At 42.9% G+C, this 20,116-nt stretch overlaps 1 protein-coding gene across 3 annotated transcripts in view; it reads left to right on the forward strand.

The window, feature by feature from the left end:
- The window catches only part of tex2 (testis expressed 2), a 141,358-nt gene that overhangs the window by 32,871 nt on the left and 88,371 nt on the right, over positions 1-20,116 (forward strand). Inside the window, exon 1 of one of the 3 annotated variants that reach the window (XM_072558894.1) lies at positions 14,313-14,438. The exons of the other annotated variants lie outside the window; for them this stretch is intronic. The gene's annotated coding sequence lies outside the window, so the exon portion shown is untranslated. Of the gene's footprint in view, positions 1-14,312; positions 14,439-20,116 lie in introns of those variants that run through there. 3 annotated transcript variants of the gene reach the window in all.

A 20,116-nucleotide genomic window follows, 5' to 3' on the forward strand; every position in this document is an offset into this window, starting at 1 on the left:
GGACAAAGGAGGTGAATGTACAGTTCTTGTCCTCTTCTTCCCCCCCCACCCCCATCCCGGCACACCCTCTAAAAAGAAATATGTTATTGGTGCATTGTGGCTACTGTGTGCATCAACTAGAAAATATACTGAGCAATTTCAATATTATTTCTCAAAGCTGTTAATTCTTCCACCTAGAAGAAAAAGAGCAGCAGATGCATGGAAATACCATCACCTCCAAGATTCCATCTAGGTCAAGAGGCCTCCAAAATGTCCACTTCCTCCTTCAACTGAGGAAGAACCCTCAATTGTGTCTGACACATATCCTGCCATTCAGCCCTCACCCCTTCCCTTTTCTCCCACGACATTAATCGGGTCTCCTGGTCCTCACTTACTGCCGACTAGCATTCACCATCTAAAGTGTCATTAACTGCCATTTCTGCCATCACCAGACACACCTTCCCCTTTCCTCTTCTGTTAGCCTTCTGTAGGGACTATTTACTTCAGGACAACTTGGTCCACTCCTCCTCCACTCCCAACAGCTCCCAAAACCCCATGACACCTTCCCAATGCAATCGCAGAAGGTGCAACACCAGCCCATTAACTCCGCTTTGTCTTCACAGATGCTGCCAGACCTGCTGAGTTTTTCCAGCAATTTCTGTTTTTGTTTCCAATTTCCAGCATTCGCAGTTTTGTTTTTCTTGTCCTATCTAAGTCATTCTACTCTGATTTTGAATATGTTGCCCCTCTTTCATTGTTCGGTGAAGACCCAGAAATGCCTTGCCTCTCAGAACTGAGAGACCACCCACACAACACAGCAGTGTTTTAAAAATTGTAGTTCACCACCAGTCCTCAAGGGCAGTTTAGGTTTTTTGGCATGAACGCTGGCCATGCCAGTGAAGCCCACATTCCAAAAGTGAGTATTTAAAATCAGTAGCACAGAATCAGTGTTGTTGAAGGAACTCAAACTTTGTCAAAGCTTTTCATCTTGCACGCTTTGGGACAATTTGCAAGAAAACCACCATTACATATCTGAAAGGGAAGTGCTGATTGGTTGGTAATTGGATTCTGGTAGAAGTGTTACCATGAGAATACACCAGTTAATAACAATTGGCAGCTAATTGCCAGGCTTTGTTTACATTTTAAACCAGGCAAGTTGAGTCTGGTCAATGCATTGTTCTGAGAAATGATGACAAGTGCACGTCACCAATTTTGAAACAAATATTGTGCTGTACATATTCTTTTTCTTTGCACATAACAGAACCCTATGTAATTATATATGTAGCTTCCAATGCAGGCTACTGCGCCACATTCTGAGCAATTGTTTGCCAGTGTAATTCTTTGCACATTCAGGATTATGCAATAAATATTACAGGAACCATATCGAATGTTGGACTCCACGAGTTTTGCAAGCATTGCCTGTTATGGTCAGTACCTTGTTTGTTGTGAACATTTGAAAGGATATGCTCACAGAGTCATACAGCATAGAAACAGACCCTTTGACCCATCATGTCTATGCTGAGCAACAAACATCAAACTACATTAATCCCATTTACCTGCACTTGGTCCATAGCCTACAATGCTTTGGCATTTTAAGTTCTCAACCAAATGCTTCATAAATATTGTGAGAGTATCTGCCTCCATCACCCTCAGGCAGCATGTTCCATACATCTATTGCCTACTGGGTGAAAAATTACCTTCTCCTATCTTCTCTAAACCGCTTGCTCCTCACCTTAAACTTATGCTGTCTGGTCTTAGATCTGTCTGCAGTCGGGAAGAGATTCTCATGATCTACTGTCTGTACCCCTTAAAACTATACCTCAATCAGATCCCCAACTCAGCCATATCTGCCCCAAGGGAAACAAAGCTCGCTTATCCAGTCTCTCTTTGCAAGAGAGACTTTTCATCCCAGGCAACATCTTGGTGAATCTTCTCTGCACCCTCTCCAGTGCAATCATGTCCTTCCGATAGTTTGGTAGCCAGATCTGCAGTCGAGAGTGTGGTGCTGGAAAAGCACAGCTGGTCAGGTAGCAATGAGGAGCAGGAGAATTGATGTTTTGGACATAAGCCCTTCATGAGGAACGAGACTTGTGGGCTGGGGCGGGGTTGAGAGATAAATGAGAGGGGAGTGGGCTGGGGGTAAGGTAGCTGAGAATGCAATAGGTAGATGAAGGTCGGCGAGAAGGTAATAGCTCGAAGAGGAGGGTGGAGTGGATAGAGTGGAAAGACACTGGACAGGTCAAGAGGGCAGTGCTGTGTTGGAGGCTTGGGAGTGGGATAAGGTGGGGGGAGGGGAAATGAGGAAACTGGTGAAATCCATATTAACCTGTGTTTTGTACAGTCCCAAGGTGGAAGATGAGGCGTCCTTCCTCCAGGTATCGGGTGGTTAGGGTTTGGCGATGGAGGAGGCCCGGCACCTGCAAGTCCTTGGAGTGGGAGGGAGAGTTGAAGTGTTCAGCCATGTGCCGATGGGGTTGTTTAGTGTGGGTGATCCAGAGAAGTTCTCTGAAATGATCTGCAAGTTGATGTCCTGTCTCTCTGATGTAGAGGTGATCACATCTGGTGCAACGGATATAGTGGGTGGCCTTGGTGAAAGTACAGGTAAATTTCTGTTGGATGTGGAAGTTGGTGGGGAAGGTGGTTGGGGGGTGTGGGTGCACATTTTATGCTACTTGCAGTGGCAGGGAAAGGTGCTGGGAATGGGGTGTGGTCTGGTGGGGCATTGTGTGGGGGGTGCGTGGATCTGACAAGGGAGTCAGGGAGAGAATAGTCTCTCCGAAACGCTGATAGTGCTGGGGAGGGAAATATATCCCTAGTGGTGGGGTCTGTTTGTAGGTGGCAGAAGACAATACAATGTATCCTGAGGAAGGTGGGATGGTTGGTGAGGGGGGAGGGGGAGCATGTCTGTCCTTGTTGCGTTGCTGGGCGGGGGCTTCAAGAGGAGAGGTGAGGGAAATGGAGGAGATGCTCTGGAGGAAGAACTGCATACATTATCACATCTCTGGCCTCACCAATGTTTTATGAAGTTTAACAAGACTTCCTTAGCCTATGCTGTAGCTAATACCTACCTGTGCTGACAGACTTCAGGGTTCTACGGACTTGTACACCAAAGTCTTTTTGTTCCTCAGCACTCCCTAAGGGTCTACCATTCATTGTGTATGATCTTCCCTTATTATACCTCCCAGAATGTATCATTTCATGCTTAGCAGGATTCAGCTGCATCTGCTATTATTTTGTCTACTTTACCAGCTAATCAATATCGACTGTAGCTGAAGACTATCCTTCTCACTATCAACAACACCACCAATTTTCATGTCATATGCAAATTTAGTAGTTATACCTTCTCACATTCATATCCAAATATCCAAATCATTAACTCCCCCCCCCCCCCCCCCCCCCCCCTCTCCCGCTGCCCCGCAAAAAAAAAATCACTCTTTGGCTCCTGTTTGCAAGCCAATTTTGGATCCAGTTTACCTCCGATCCTATGGGCTCTTCCCTTCTGGCCTTATATCTCTGCCAGTGCCCCAGAAATTTCCTCTCTTCCTATAACAACCTGGTATGCATCTAATATCTCCTCCTTATTAATCTTGACATGTATTGTCCAAGTCGAGGTGGTGTCTTTCCTCATCCATCTGTGAGGATAGTATTGAGAGAGGGTCATGTCTTTTTGTGGCTAGTTGATGTTCCATCTATCCTGGTGGCTAGTTTTCTGCCTGTTTGTCCAATGTAGTGTTTGTTACAGTCCTTGCGCGGTGTTTTGTAAATGACTTTAGTTTTGCTCATTGTCTGTACAGGGTCTTTTAAGTTCATTAGCTGCAGTTTTAGTGTGTTGGTGGGTTTGTGGGCTACCATGATGCCAAGGGGTCTGAATAGTCTGGCAGTCATTTCCGAGATGTCTTTGATGTAGGGGAGTGTGGCTAGAGTTTCTGGATGTGTTTTGTCATAGAAATGTACAGCATGGAAACAGACCCTTCGGTCCAACCCATCCATGCTGACCTGTCGCAACCCAATCTAGTCCCACCTGCCAGCACCCGGCCCATATCCCTCCAAATCCTATTCATATACCCATCCAAATGCCTCTCAAATGTTGCAATTGTACCAGCCTCCACACATCCTCTGGCAGCTCATTCCGTACACGTGCCACCATCTGCGTGAAAAAGTTGCCCCTTAGGTCTCTTTCATATCTTGCTTCTCTCACTCTAAACTTATGCCCTCTAGTTCTGGACTCCCCGACCCCAGGGAAAAGACTTTGTCTATTAATCATATCCATGCCCCTCATAATTTTGTAAACCTCTATAAGGTCACCCCTCAGCCTCTGACGCTCCAGGGAAAACCGCCCCAGCCTGTTCAGCTTCTCCCTGTAGCTCAGATCCTCCAACCCTGGCAAGCATCCTTGTAAATCTTTTCTGAACCCTTTCAAGTTTCACAACCTCTTTCCGATAGGAAGGAGACCAGAATTGCACGCAATATTCCAACAGTGGCCTAACCAATGTCCTGTACAGCCGCAACATGACCTCCCAACTCCTGTACTCAATACTCTGACCAATAAAGGAAAGCATACCAAACTCCTCCTTCACTATCCTATCTACCTGCGACTCCATTTTCAAGGAGCTATGAACCTGCACTCCAAGGTCTCTTTGTTCAGCAACACTCCCTAGGACCTTACCATTAAGTGTATAAGTCCTGTTAAGATTTGCTTTCCCAAAATGCAGCACCTTGCATTTATCTGAATTAAACTCCATCTGCCACTTCTCAGCCCATTGGCCCATCTGGTCAAAATCCTGTTGTAATCTGAGGTAACCCTCTTCGCTGTCCACTACACCTCCAATTTTGGTGTCATCTGCAAACTTACTAACTGTACCTCTTCTGCTCGCATCCAAATCATTTATGTAAATGACAAAAGGTAGAGGGCCGAGCACCGATCCTTGTGGCACTCCACTGGTCACAGGCCTCCAGTCTGAAAAACAACCCTCCACCACCAGTCTCTGTCTCCTACCTTTGAGCCAGTTCTTTATCCAAATGGCTAGTTCTCCCTGTATTCCATGAGATCTACCCTTGCTAATCGGTCTCCCATGGGAAACCTTGTCAAACGCCTTACTGAAGTCCATATAGAGACCGCAATTTCCCTTCCCACGTGGTTAAAGATGCCCTCCAACACATCTCGTCCACATCCCGCACCTCCGCTCTCAAACCCCACCCCTCCAACCGTAACAAGGACAGAACGCCCCTGGTGCTCACCTTCCACCCTACCAACCTTCGCATAAACCAAATCATCCGCCGACATTTCCGCCACCTCCAAACAGACCCCACTACCAGGGATATATTTCCCTCCCCACCCCTTTCCGTCTTCCACAAAGACCATTCCCTCCGCGACTACCTGGTCAGGTCCACGCCCCCAAACAACCCACCCTCCAATCCTGGCACTTTCCCCTGCCACCGCAGGAACTGTAAAACCTGCGCCCACACCTCCTCCCTCACCTCTATCCAAGGCCCTAAAGGAGCCTTCCATATCCATCAAAGTTTTACTTGCACATCCACTAATATCATTTATTGTATCCGTTGCTTCCGATGCGGTCTCCTCTACATTGGGGAGACTGGGCGTCTTCTAGCAGAGCGCTTTTGGGAACATCTCCGGGATACCCGCACCAATCAACCAAACCGCCCCGTGGCCCAACATTTCAACTCCCCCTCCCACTCTACCGAGGACATGGAGGTCCTGGGCCTCCCTCACCACCAGACGCCTGGGGGAAGAGCGCCTCATCTTCTGCCTCGGAACACTTCAACCTCAGGGCATCAATGTGGACTTCAACAGTTTCCTCATTTCCCCTTCCCCCACCTCACCCTTGTTCTAAAATTCCAGCTCAGTAACTGTCTCCATGACTTGTCCTACCTGTCTATCTTCTTTTCCACCTATCCACTCCACCCTCTCCTCTTTGACCTATCACCTTCATCCCCTCCCCCACTCACCCATTGCACTCTATGCTACTTTCTCCCCACCCCCACCCCTCCTCTAGCTTATCTCTCCACGCTTCAGGCTCACTGCCTTTATTCCTGATGAAGGGCTTTTGCCCGAAACGTTGATTTCGAAGCTACTTGGATGCTGCCTGAACTGCTGTGCTCTTCCAGCACCACTAATCCAGAATCCATATAGATCACATCTACTGCTCTGCCCTCATCAATCTTCTTTGTTACTTTGTCAAAAAACTCAATCAAGTTTGAGAGACATGATTTCCCACGCACACAGCCATGTTGACTATCCCTGATCAGTCCTTGCCTTTCCAAATACATGTACATCCTGTCCCCACTTGGGTTACTGGTGCTTCAATTAAAGTTTCTTGTCGTTTTGAAGTCACCTTTCTCACTGTCAAATGTAACACTTTTATGAACTGATATCTCCACATAAGCTTCCCTGATAGTATTGCTTTAGATAAGTTTTTTTTTCATTTTAAATGTTTTTCGCTTATTTATTGTTTGTTTTGGATTCTTATAAAGAATTGTACCTTTTGATCATAATTAAAATTTTCCTTCACATGAAAATGTTGTCCTTTATACTTTTCATGATATGGGGCCTTGAATCTCCTCATATGCGAATCATTAAAAAGTTAACAATGGTCTGAAATACAAAATTAGGAATGTTGAGCAGCTTTGTAGAACATTGGTGAGACCACATCTAGTGTATGCCATGTAGTTTGGTTCCCCTCATTTACTTGTATGAATAGGTTCAGATAAGATCAAGAGTGTGGTGCTTGAAAAGCACAGCTGGTCAAACAGCATTCTGACAAGCAAGAGAATCAATGTTTTGAACATAAGCTCTTCATCAGGAAGCTGTTCTTGATGAAGAGCTTATGCTTGAAATGTCAATTCTCCTGCTCCTCCGATGCAGCCTGACTGGCTGTGCTTTTCCAGCACCACACACTCGACTCTGATTTCTAGCATCCGCAGTCCTGATTTTCTCTGAGATAAGATTCACTACAATGAATCCTAGTGTAATAGAGTTTCTTTATGAAAAACAGAGGTGGTGGCACAGTGGTAATGCCATTGTACTAGTGGGCAGATTTTCTAGGGACATAAGTTCAAATCCCATCATGGCAAATAGTCATAGAGTCATAGAGATGTACAACATGGAAACAGACCCTTCGGTCCAACCCGTCAGTGCTGACCAGAACGCGCTCTGCTGGCTGGTGGGATGGGATGCTGTGGGCGAAGTCAATGAACTGCTCCAGTTTAGCCTAGTTGCAGGATGCTGCTCCAATGCAGTCATCGCTGTAACAGCAGAAGAGTTGGGGCACAGTGCCTGTGTAGGTACTGAAGAGGGATAAAGGAGCAAGCAGAGCTAGGGCCATCCAGGTGTCCATGGCCACCCCCTGGATTTGGAGAAAATGGGATGGGTTAAAGGACAAGTTATTAAGAGTGAGGACTAGTTCAGTGAGGCAGAGGAGGGTATTGGTGGAAGGGGGGATTGAATGGGTCTGTTGGAGAGGAAAGAAACTGAAGGCCGGAAAGCCATCTTTATGGGGTATGGATGTGTTTCAGGACTGCATGTCCATTGTGAAGATAAAGTGCTGGGGGCTGAGGAACTGGAGTTTACTAAAGAGGTGGAGGGTGTGGTTAGTGTCGCAGATATAGGTGTGAAGTGTCTGAACAAGATGAGATGGAGATGAGATGAGTTTGGTGAGGCAGTAGTATACGGAGATGATGGATTGGCCCCAGGTAGTTGGTCTTATGGATCTTGGGGACCAAGTAGAACTGGGTAGTGCGGGGTTGGGGAACTATAAGGTTGGAGCTGGTGGAGGGGAGATTACCAGTGGCAACAAGGTTATGGACAGTGAGAGTGCTGTTGATGGCACATTTTATCACTTTATTGATCATCAAGAGTAGTCTCGTGGCGTGGTAATTGGCCAGATTGGATTTGTCAAGCTTTTTGGGTATATGTTGTAGCTAGAGCTGAAAATGTGTTGCTGGAAAAGTGCAGCAGGTCAGGCAGCCTGCTTGGCACACCTTCCTCATTCCTGAAGAAGGGCTCATGCCCGAAACGTTGATTCTCCTGCTCCTTGGATGCTGCCTGACCTGTTGCGCTTTACCAGCAACACATTTTCAGCTCTGATCTCCAGCATCTGCAGTCCTCACTTTCTCCTATATGTTGTAGCTATACTGGAACAGTTTGTCTAGGGGTCCAGCAAGTTCTGGAGCTCAGTTCAGAGCTAATACTTGTCATTGCTTATAGCTTTTGCTCTAGTATCCAATGCCTCTAACTGTTTCTTGATACCATGTGGAATGAATGGAATTGGCTGAAGACTAGCATCTGGGATGTTGGAACCACTCTTGAAAGCTGGGATAGATCATCAACTTGGTTGTTTTGCTGAAGATTGTTACAAACACTTCAGCCTTATCTGATGTGCTGGTCTCCTCTTTATTGAGGATGGGGATATATTTATGGTGCTTCCTTATGGTGAGTTGTTTAATTGTCCACAGCCATTCATGACTGAATATGGCAGGACTCCACACCTTAGATCCAATCTGTTGGTTGTGGAATTCCTTAGCTCTGTCGATCACTTGTCGCTTCTGTTTGGAATGCAACTTGTCCTGTTTTGGAGCTTCACTCGATTGATATATAATTTTCTTTTTAGATTATTGTCTTTTAACAACTGCAACCATCTTCCTTTGTGCTTCATATGACCAACTAATCAGACCTCTGCCCGCACTCCCCACCCCCGACACCCAATTCCTTTTGAGTCCAGTTTTACTTGTGCTTCTTGATGCCATACTTGATCAAGAACAGTCACTTTTGATTCACCTTTGAAGTTCAGCTCTTTGTCTCATTTCAACCAAGGTATACTGAGATTAGGAGCAGGTAGCCCTGGTAGAGCCCAAACTGCGCATCAGTGAGCAGGGTATTACTGAGCAATGTGACAATAGCACTAATGACAATCTTGCCATCACATTGCTGATGATAGGGAATAATCTAATGAGGCTCTAGTTGTTGGCTTTGGTTTGTCCTTTTTCCCGTGGATAGGGCATATCTGGGCAATTTTTCACGTCATGTAGATGTCTGTGTTCCAGCTGTATTGAGCAACTTGGTTAACTCTGACACTCCAGTTTTCACTGTTGTTGCTGGAATGACGGCAGGCTTCGCAGCCTATACTGTGTCATGTTTCTTTAATTGTTACTTGGAATCATGTATGGTGATGCTGTTCCTTTAACAAGGATATGCTGTCTGTTGTTGACTTTTTTTCCTCAGAGGTCAGAAAAGCAGCCATTCCAAAAAGTCTGGCTTGGATGGGCTTTAGGGCCAATTTGATTATAGCTAACAGGAAAAAGGCTTTCAAGATTTTTTTTTAAACAACCATGTATAATGAAAGGGGAGTGGCCAGTTCTCCCAGCTTAGCTTTTCTCTGGTTTGGTGTATGGCGGTCCGGCTATTCACTGAAAGCAGTCAGGCAGTTGTGAAGCTGCTTGTCCCACGAGACGCAAGTCTATGCTGACCCTCCCTCTCTCTGACTTCTCTCCTGTAAGACCCTGTGTTTGATTTCATCTTTTTGTGCCAAGGGGTGTTTACTGGGTTTGTTGCAAGTATTTGGAAGAGTATCATTAAGTTGGGATAATATGTTGGGTTTTTGGATAGGTTGAGTTATTCTGTTCTCTTTGTTTGTATTTCATTTGGTAATCTTGTAAATAAATTCTGTTTTGTTTAAAATTAAGTGGTTTGACCAGCTGCATCCCTCCTGGAATATCCGTGTTACACTTACTTAAAACAGCTAGCAAAATTAGGGTCTGGACTAATTTCTTGAAATATTTTGAGGGGGCCTGGCCTGGTCCAGAACATGTAGAATCATTTTAAAGGCTGAAGACTGACCTCTGATGTTCAGGACCCGAGGAGGAGACTGAGATGCATCATCCACTTGTCGGTTCTGGCTGGAGCTAGTTACAATTACCAGCCTTTTTTTTAAATTGATGTAGCAGACTACCTCTGTTGAGAATAGTGATATTTGAGAGCCTTTTATTCCTCCATTGGTTGTCTAATTATCCACCCCCCCCCGTCTTTGACTGGATGTGGCAAGACTGCACAGTTTAGATGTGATCCATTGATCTTCTAAAGAAAGGCAGCATGGTGGCTCAATGGTTAGCACTGCTGCTTCATAATGCCAAGGGCCTGACTCTTTGTTGAGTTTGCACATTCTCTTCATGTTTGCATTGGTTTCTGGGTGCTCCAGTTTCCTCCCACAGTCCAAAGATATGCAGGTCAGGTTGACTGGCCATGCCAAATTGCCCATAGTGTTCAGGGATATGCAGACTACATGGATTAGCCATAGAACATGCAGGGTTATAGAGATTGAATAGGGGTTCTGGGTCCGGTTGGGCTGCTCTTCGGAGGGGCGGTGTGGACTCAATGAGCCGAATGGCCTCCTTCTTCAATGTAGGGATTCTATGATTGTTGGTGTGATTACTTAGCTCTGTCTATCATATACTGCTTCTACTGTTCAACATGTGATAGCTTTACCTGGTTGTTTTCTTATTTTTAGGTATGCCTGCTGCTGCTTTTGGCATGCCCTTCTGCATTCTTCATTGAAGGAATGTGGGGTTGGGAGGTGAATATGCTGGCCATGAAGTTACAGATTGTGATCAAATACAGTTCCATTACTGACAACCCACAGTGCCTCATGGATTCCCAGTTTCGAATTGCTAGAGGCTGTTCAAGATCTCTACCCCGTTTAGCTCAATGGTACTGCCACACAGTACAGTGAAGACAGTACCATTGAGCTAAAAGGGGTAACTCAATCACACTGTGAGACGATGGGGCTTAGTATCAATGAGGGCTGTGCTTTGGTCACATCTACTGATACTGTCATGGACAGTTGCATCTGTGTGAGCTAAATTAGTGAGGACAGGGTCACATTTCCCAACCGTGCTGTCAGCTTTCTTGATTTTGGCACAAACCCGAGGATGATAGTGATGAGGACTTAACAGAGTTGACAGAGCTGGGTTAGCTGTTGTTGTTTCCAGTGCCTAGGTTGATGCCAAAGTCCATCTGATTTAATTCCTTTTCTTAGACTTAACACTGAGTGGCTTGCTATGCATTTCATAGGACTCATGAGTCAACCACATTACTTTGGTTTTTGAGTCACAACCTTGTAAAGATGGTAGATTTCTTTCCCATGTGTTCACAGTTAGACTGACATTTAATTCAAGACATGTCAATTGAGTTTAAATTCCAATAGCTGCTGTTGTGGGATTTGTTCCTATGTCAGGCCCAATGGTATTACCAGTACACCACCTCCCCTTGTGATTTTTTAATTATTTGTTCATGGGATTTGGGTGTCACTGGCTAGACCAGCATTTGCTGTCCATCTCTAATTATGCAGCGACACTTAAGAGTCAACCACAATCATATGTAGGCCTGACCAAGTAAGGATGGCAGTTTCTTTCTTTGAAGAACATTAGTGAACCAAATGGGTTTTTCCAATCATCAACAGTGATTTTGTGATCATCATCATTAGATTCTGAATTTTAAATTTTTATTGAATTCAGGTTTCATCATTTGCCACAATGGGATTTGAACACAGTTTCCCAGAATATTATCAGAGTCTTTTGACTAATTGTCTCGTAATAACATCACTAAACGATCAACCACAACCTATGTCATCATTTAATTGTTTATTCTTGAATGTTGTTATGAATTTGGAGGTAAGGTAGTGCATATACAAGGAACAAAAATGGCAAATTTAAGACTATTTAAGTGTTATATTGATATTTTATTCTTTGGGGAGAGCAATTAAGAGGCGATAAACTTTAAGCACTGAGATCAGATGGGAAAGTTCAATTTTTAAATGTAACTATGTGTTGTCATTTTCATTTGACCCTTTTATGACAGTATTTCTCCTTAAAAACCCTGGCAGGTATAGTAGCAAAATAGCAGAGTCATTATTAAGTTTTGCAATTCTGGCCCCCTGATCTGCCTCATTTTGAAATCAATGGAAAAGCTGTCTCAAATTGGATCAAACATTATGACGGCAACCAAATGCTGATATTGTGATTATATTACTCAAAACGTCTGTACATTCTTACGATCTGATTTTACTTATTAAATTGGAATCACTGAGTAAAAGTGCCATTTCAAAACAGAAACTTTTGAGCTTCACCAATCTTTTTGCCTTTGCATCCAATACATTTAATTACATCACACAAATAGCTGCTGTGAAATGTTTGTTTGAGGATGCAACTGAATTGGTAATTTTTTAAACTCCTTTGTTTCAATCATCCTGTTTGGAAGGGTTAAAGGAAGGGGTCTTGTGGCTCAGTAATGAACCAGTTTCAAATCCCACCTTCAGTAGTGTGTCATAAAGCGTATGGACAGGAGGATGAAAAATATCTTTGAAAGTCTTCTAGTACAGATGGGATTTGAACCTCGACTTTTTTTGACCAGGGTGGGGGACGGGGTTGCTCTGAGAAAGACCTTGATACTTTTGTTGGTGTTAGCTGTGAAACTGTTTTATCTAATTTCTCTTCCTATTTCTTAACTCCATGTATATGCTTTTTAAAATATTTGAATTATGATGTCTCTCATTCAGTAGCCACTTGTATCTTATTGTAACCCATTGAATGAACATACTTACCCTAATTTGCTTTTTTATTTTGAAAATCCTGAATGTGTGCCTTGTTCATAATAGTTAAAGTCTCCCTCATTTGTATAGACGAATATATTACCTTTCAGTTGTCACCCAGATCTGAAAATCAAAAAACTCTATTAGATCCACCTTCCTGTTTTAGTTTTATTCATTATTTTCCTTTCCTGTTAATCATTTACTTGTACTCCAAGAATCATGACATTATACCTAATGTGACAATGCTGAGCAATTTGAACTTTGAGAATGTGGAAATGTGACTCGTTCTGTGCCTGAGTAAAGAGAGAAGCATGTAAGATTTTGTGAACAGAGAATGTGGGAGGGAGGGAAAGCGGTGTTTGGAGTTGCTGTATTATGTAAATTTAACACAAATAACTCTTAGGAAATTTGTGCTAAGAATTGAAAACTGCTATATATGCATGTTTCAGGGTGTAGGTTTGCTCGCTGAGCTGTAGGTTTGATATCCAGACGTTTCATTACCTGGCTAGGTAACATCATCAGTGGCGACCTCCAAATGAAGCGAAGCTGTTGTCTCCTGCTTTCTATTTATATCTTTCTCCTGGATGGGGTTCCAGGGGTTTGTGGTGATGTCATTTCCTGTTCGTTTTCTGAGTGGTTGATAGATGGTATCTAGATCTATGTGTTTGTTTATGGCGTTGTGGTTGGAGTGCCAGGCCTCTAGGAATTCTCTGGCATGTCTTTGCTTAGCCTGTCCCAGTCGAAATGATGTTTTTTTTCCTCCGTGTGTAGGGCTACGAGGGAGAGAGGGTCGTGTCTTTTTGTGGCTAGCTGGTGTTCGTGTATCCTGGTGGCTAACTTTCTTCTTGTTTGTCCTACGTAGTGTTTCTGGTAGTCCTTGCATGGAATTTTTTGGTTTTGTCCATGGGTTATACTGGGTCTTTTAAGGTTGTTAGTTTTTGTTTGAGAGTGTTGGTGGGTTTGTGTGCTACTAGGATTCCGAGGGGTCTTAGTAGTCTGGCTGTCATTTCTGAAACTTCTTTGATGTATGGTAAGGTGGTTAGGGTTTCTGGCTGTGTTTGGTCTGCTTGTTGTGGTTTGTTCTTGAGGAATCTGCAGACTGTATTTTTTGAGTATCTGTTCTTTTTGAATACTTTTGTATAGGTGGTTCTCCTCTGCTTTCCGAAGTTCGTCTCTGCTGCAATGTGATGTGACTCATTGGAATAATGTTCTGATACAGCTTTGTTTGTGTGTGTTGGGATGGTTGGTGGTGTAGTTAAGTATTTAGTCAATGTTTGTTGGTTATCTGTATATGCGGGTTTGTAGTTCTCCGTTGTCCATTCTTCCAACTGTGATGTCCAGGAATGCGAGTTTGTTGTCGGTTTCTTCCTCCTTGGTGAACTTTATGCCTGTGAGGGTGTTGTTGATGATGTTAAATGTCTCTTCTATCTTGTTTTGTGGTGACAAAGGTGTCATCTATGTAGCAGACCCAGATTTTATTTTTGGGTTGATGGTTGGTAGGGCTGTTTGTTCTAGTCTTTGCATTACCACTTCTGTTATGAATCCTGATAGCGGAGTTCCCATGGGTGTGCCGTTGGTTTGTTTGTAGATTATGTTGTTGAAGGTGAAGTGGGTGGTGAGGCACAGGTCCACTAGCTTCATGATGTTTTTGTTGGTAATGTGATTGGTGGTTGGGGTGTGTGTGATGGTCTGTTCTGAAAGTGTGGTAAATGTTTCTTTTGCCAGGTCGATGTTGATGGAGGTGAACAGTGCTGTTACGTCGAATGAGATCATTGTTTCATCTTCCTCTATTCTGGTGTTTTTGATGATTTTTAGGAATTCCTGGGTGGAATGGATGGAGTGCTGTGTCTCTTCTACTAGGTATGCATGTTTCGTTTTATAGTTGACATTGGCAAAGATAGGGAACATAGTTTTCTACTGTCATCTTTGGAGCTACAACATTTCTGGCTGACTAAGGGAACGAGTCAAACAAATCTGTAGGCAGCTATTAGAATTATTAAATAGTATGGGATTTCATTGATCAAAATCTGAACTCTCTGTGGAAGTTTGCAGAGTAAAGGAAAGGGTGAATGTTTGTAGGAGAACTTCCTTTATTAGTGCGTTTCTGAACCAACGCACAAGGAAGCAGTGGTGGACCTAGATTTGGGGAATGGAGTAAAGCATAGTGAGTGTGTTGTGGTGGATGACTGTCTATGAATAGTGATCACAAGATAATTAGGTTTAAAGTAGTTATGAAAGGGGACAATGCAAAATCAAAGGTGATGTAAGCTAAACATATTTCTATAAATGGAAAAGAATGGTGCAATGAAAGCTAGACCTTCTGGATGACTAAAAGAAATAGAAGTTACAGATAAGAAAATTTAGTTGTTTTCAGAAATGTCAGTACAGAAAATAAGGCAGAATGCAGATTGCACTTGGGGAATTTGAAAAAGGATGTAAGGACAAAGATAAATAGAGATTAACTGGTAACAAAATTTTTACTTACTATTTAACTTTTATATTTTTAATCAAAGGAATGGTGAGCCAGTTAGGTACTACACAGTATTTTGAACAGCTATATTGTCATAACGGAAGAAATTAATTTTTAAAAGTTACTGGAAATATTCTGCAGGTTTGTAAGAGCTACTGTTGCTATAAAGGAAGAAGGTCTAAAGAGACTGGATAATATTAAAATAAAATTAAAAGTACAAACTATTTAGCTTGACATCATTCAAAATTAACAAGTCACCTGGTCCAATTGTGATGTATCCTGGGTTGCTGAGGGATTTAGGGTGGAGATAACAGAAGCTTTGCCGATAATCTTTCATTTCTTCTTGGATTTGGACATGGTGCCAAAGAAAATTGGAAGTGTAGTGGAAAGTGAAGAAGGTCTCTGAGTACAATGGAACCTTGGTCAGATAAGCTGATGGGCTGAAGTGTGGCAGATGGAGTTTAGTTTAGATAAGTAAGAGGTGTTGCATATTGGTAAGACAAATCAGGGCAGGACTTTATATATACACACACTTAACAGTAAGATCCTGGGGAGCGTCGCTGAACAAAGAAACCTTGGGGAGCAGGTCCTTAGTTCCTTGAAAGTGGAGTTGTAGGTAGACAGGACAGTAAATAAGCCATTTATTGGTCAGATGCTTGCTTTTATTGGTCAGTGCATTGAATACAGGAGTTGAGATATCATATTGTGGCTGTACAGAACATTGGTTAAGCAACTTTTGGATACTGCTTTAAATTCTGGTCTCCCTGCTCTAGAAAAGATGTTGTTAAACTTGAAAGGGTTCAGAAAATATTTACAAGTGTGTTGCCAGGTTTGGAGGATTTGAGCTCAAGGGAAAAGCTGAATGGGCACAGGCTATTTTCCCTGGAGTGTAATAGACTGTGGGGCTACCTTATGGAGGTTTGTAAAATTTATATAATTTATAAAATTATGAGAGGCGTGGATAGGGTGAATAGCCAAAGTCTTTTTCTCAGGGTTGTGGAGTCCAAAACTAGAGGACTTAGATTTAAGGTAAGAGTGAAAGATTTAAAAGGTACCTGAGGGATAACGTTTTCACGCAGAGGGTGATGTGTGTGTGGAACAAGCTGCCAGAGGAAGTGGTGGAAGCTGTTACAATTTCAGCATTTGAAAGGCATCTGAATATGTACATGAGTAGGAAGGGTTTAAAGGGACATGGGTCAAATATTGGCAAATGGGACTAGATTAATTTAGGATATCTGATTGGCATGGATGATTTAGACTAAATCTGCATGTGCTTACAACTCACTTTATGACTGGAGAATTGTAAATATTAAACTCCTTTCATGCCTCACTGAGGTAGCATGCTGGAAGTTGAGTCCTCTATTTCCAGAGTTGTCAAAAAGTTAAAAATTTTACAAAAGTATGCATAAGTTCCTCAATTTACCTGTCTGTTCAGACCCAGGCAATCAGAAAACAGTGACCAAGTTTCTGTACTTAACAAAAAGTTGGTATTTATTACAAATAGATTTTAGTTGCTGGTAAATAATATGTAACAACTATTTAAAACTTGAGCCCCCGTATAAAACTAACCCTATGCATACACACATGGAGAGCTGAAAAGTTATTGCTTTTAAGGGTGGAGAGAAAAAAAAATCTATGAAGGCAATTCAGTGACTCCTGTCCACAGGTTTCGTTGATGATCCTTTTCCTTTGCCGGGCTTGCTTTTCTTCAACCTTCTTCTCCAGGTATTTTTCCATTTGATGCAGGAGGCACAGAGTGTCTGGTTCATAAAGTTTCTGATGAATTGGTTAAAAGCAACAGCTGACAGCATCTGGCTTTCTTCAGGCTTTTGGTATTTTCTTTGGCTCCCCCTGCTGGAGTTCTGAAAACACTTGGCAGTATCGTTCATACCCACAAGCTATTCCCCTACCTAGGAACCCAATTACAGACTTATTGGTTAGCTGAAGGCTTTTGTTATTGACAGCTGCTCACCATTCCACAAACCAATCAGTTTCTTGTTGTCAGCTGAATTTCACGTTCTCCACATCCTGTTGGCATCCTATCAGCAACCAGTTTTGCCAGTTGATTGAACAGAGCAGCAATGTAAGTGCCACTTAAAATGAATTTTGGAATCTTGCTTTTAAAAAGTGCATAAATCCCTTCCACATTCCTTGGTTTTAAATGATCCTTTTTCCATTCAATCAAAAGTACAGGAAAATAAAATGTTGTGGCCTTTACATGTGGTTCAAAAACAAAGACTAAATGTGGTAAAAATCCATTTTGGACTCTACTATTCTGAATATGAATTATCTGTAAAGAACTTTTTTTATTTATTGACCGCAAACAATGACAATTGTATAAACAGTAAATGATATAAATTCTATTAACTTATTTACTTCAGTGTCTTGATGTTGTAAGTAAGTTTAATCCAGTGACTTAGACTTTCTAAAGAATTTTCAGATCAATCCAGGTGAATGGCAGGCAGCTATTTGTCTGAATTTATTGTTCCCTGTTGTGGGGAAAATAGAGGGTACAGCTTTCAAATGAGACAAAAAACAGCTATGTTGGAATAAGCTGTCCTACTTCAGTTACAGATTTTTAAAAAATTGTTAAATGTAAATAACCACTTGTGTAGAAAGAATTTTTATCATCTTCTGACTTTTCAGACCAATGTAAAAACAATGCAGAGTTTTTAAAAAATCCATGCTTGAAATGAGTATCATTCTCAAGAATCTGTTACTTTAATTAATTTGAGACTTGCTCTGTTTAGACTAGAGGACCATTTTCAATCCTCAGTCTGTGCTGAGTTAGCTGATTCTAACCATGACAGTTGCAGTAGGAAACTGAATTCTTTTGTGAATCTATCTGTTAAGGATTTGAATGTTAGCCAATCAGTTTTTCCACTCCTGATCACTATTTACCCATTCTTGGAAGCAAGATTAAGTGACCAAAGCACATCATGTCTTTCTGCAGCTTATTGATCCTTTATTTTCAGTGCTTATATGAATAATAACTACGTGGTGAGCTACTTTTCTTTTACTCATTTGTGGGATATGGGCATGGCTGTTGGCCAGGATTTATTGCCTGTTCCTAGTTGCCCTTGAGAAGGTGGTGTTGAGCTGCCACTTTGAGCTTCTGCAGTCCATCTGCTGTGGCTTGACTACAATGCCACTGGGGAGGGAATGCCAAGATTTTGGCCCAGCAACTGAAGGAACAGCAATGTATTTCCAGGTCAGGATGGTGAGTGGTTTGGAGGGGAATTGAAGGTGGTGGTATTCCCATGTAGCTGATGCCCTTGTCCTTCCAGGTGGAAGTGGTTGTGGATTTGGAAGGTGCTGCCTTATGGATCTTTGGTGAATTTCTGCAGAGCATCTTGTAGATACCATTGGTGGTGAAGGGAGTGGATGCTTGTGGATGTAGTGCCAGTCAAGCGAACTGGTTTGTCTTAGATGGTATCAAGCTTCTTGGAGCTGCACTCATCCAGACAAGCAGGGAGTATTCCATCACACTCCTGACTTGTGCCTTGTAGATGGTGCAAGGCTCTGGACAGTCTGGTATTATTAGCCACTGACCTGTTCTTGTAGCCACTGTTGTTTATGTGGTGAGTCCAGTTGAGTTTCTGGTCAATGATAACGCCCAGGATGTTGATAGTGGGGGATTCAGTGATGTTAACACTATTGACTGTCAAGGGGCACTGTTTAGATTGGCTCTTAGTGGGGATGGTCATAGCCTTGCATTTGTGTGGCATGAATGTTACTTGTCACTTATTAGTCCAAGCCTGAATATTGTCCAGATCTTGTTGCATTTGAACATGGACTCTTCAGTTATCTGAGGAGTTGTGAATGTTGCTGAACATTTTGCAATCATCGGTGAACATCCCCACTTCTGGTTTTATGATGGAGGGAAGGTCATTGATGAAGTGGCTGAAGATCGTTGGGCCTTGTACACTACTTGGCGAAGCTTTTGCAGAGATGTCCTGGAGCTGAGGTGACTGACCTCCAACCACGACCATCTTCCTGTGTGTCAGGTATGACTCCAACCACTGGAGAGTTTTCCCCCTGACACCTATTGATTCCAGTTTTGTTTGGGTTCCTTGAAGCCATACTCAGTTAAATACAGCCTTGATGCTGAGAGCTGTCACTCTCTCCTCACCTCTGGAATTCAGCTCTTTAGTCCATGTTTGAACCAAGGCTGTAATGAGGTCAGGAGCTGAGTGGCCCTGGCAGAACCCACATTTGGTGTCACTGAGCAGGTTATTGCTGACCAGGTTCTGCTTGATAGCACTGTTGATGACACTTTCCATCACTTTATTGATGATTGAGAGTAGACTGATGGGACGGTATTCGGCTGGGTGGGACTTGTCCTGCTTTTTATGTACAGGATATTCTTGCGCACTTTACCACATTGTCAGATAGATGCCAGTTGTAAATGTGCTAGAAGAGCTTGGCTCAGCGCACAAGTCTTCAGTACTATTGCCAGATGCCTCTGACCTTTACAGTATCCAATGTCTTCAGCCATTTCTTGACCTCACGTGGGGTGAATTAATTTGGCTGAAGGCTGGTATCAATAATACGGGGACCACTAGAGGAGGCCGAGATGGATTATCCACTCGGCACTTCTGGCTGAAGATCGCTGAAAATACTTAAGACTTGTCTTTTGCACTAATGTACTGGGCTCTTCCATCATTGAGGAAGTGAGTGTTTGTGCAACTGCCTCCACCAGTGAGTTGTTTAATCATCCAACACCATTCACTACTGGATGTGGCAGGACTCAGAGCTCAGATCTGATCTGTTGGTTGTGGGATTGCTTAGCTCTGTCTAGCACTTGCTGACATGCTATTTGGCATGCAAGTAATCCTGTTTGGTGGCTTCACCAGATTGACACCTTATCTTCAGCTGTGCCTGGTGCTGATCCTGGCATGCCCTCCTGTACTCTCCATTAAACCAGGATTACAGAATGTGCTGGATTGCAGTTCTGTTGCTGATGGCCCACAGTGCCTCATAGATGCCTAGTCTTGAGTTGTAGGTCTGTTTCAAGTCTGTTCCAATTAGCATGGTGATAGTGCCACACAACATTATGGAAGTTATT

The sequence above is a fragment of the Chiloscyllium punctatum genome, chromosome 39 (assembly GCF_047496795.1).
Source record: "Chiloscyllium punctatum isolate Juve2018m chromosome 39, sChiPun1.3, whole genome shotgun sequence".
In the NCBI taxonomy this organism is placed as follows: domain Eukaryota; kingdom Metazoa; phylum Chordata; class Chondrichthyes; order Orectolobiformes; family Hemiscylliidae; genus Chiloscyllium; species Chiloscyllium punctatum.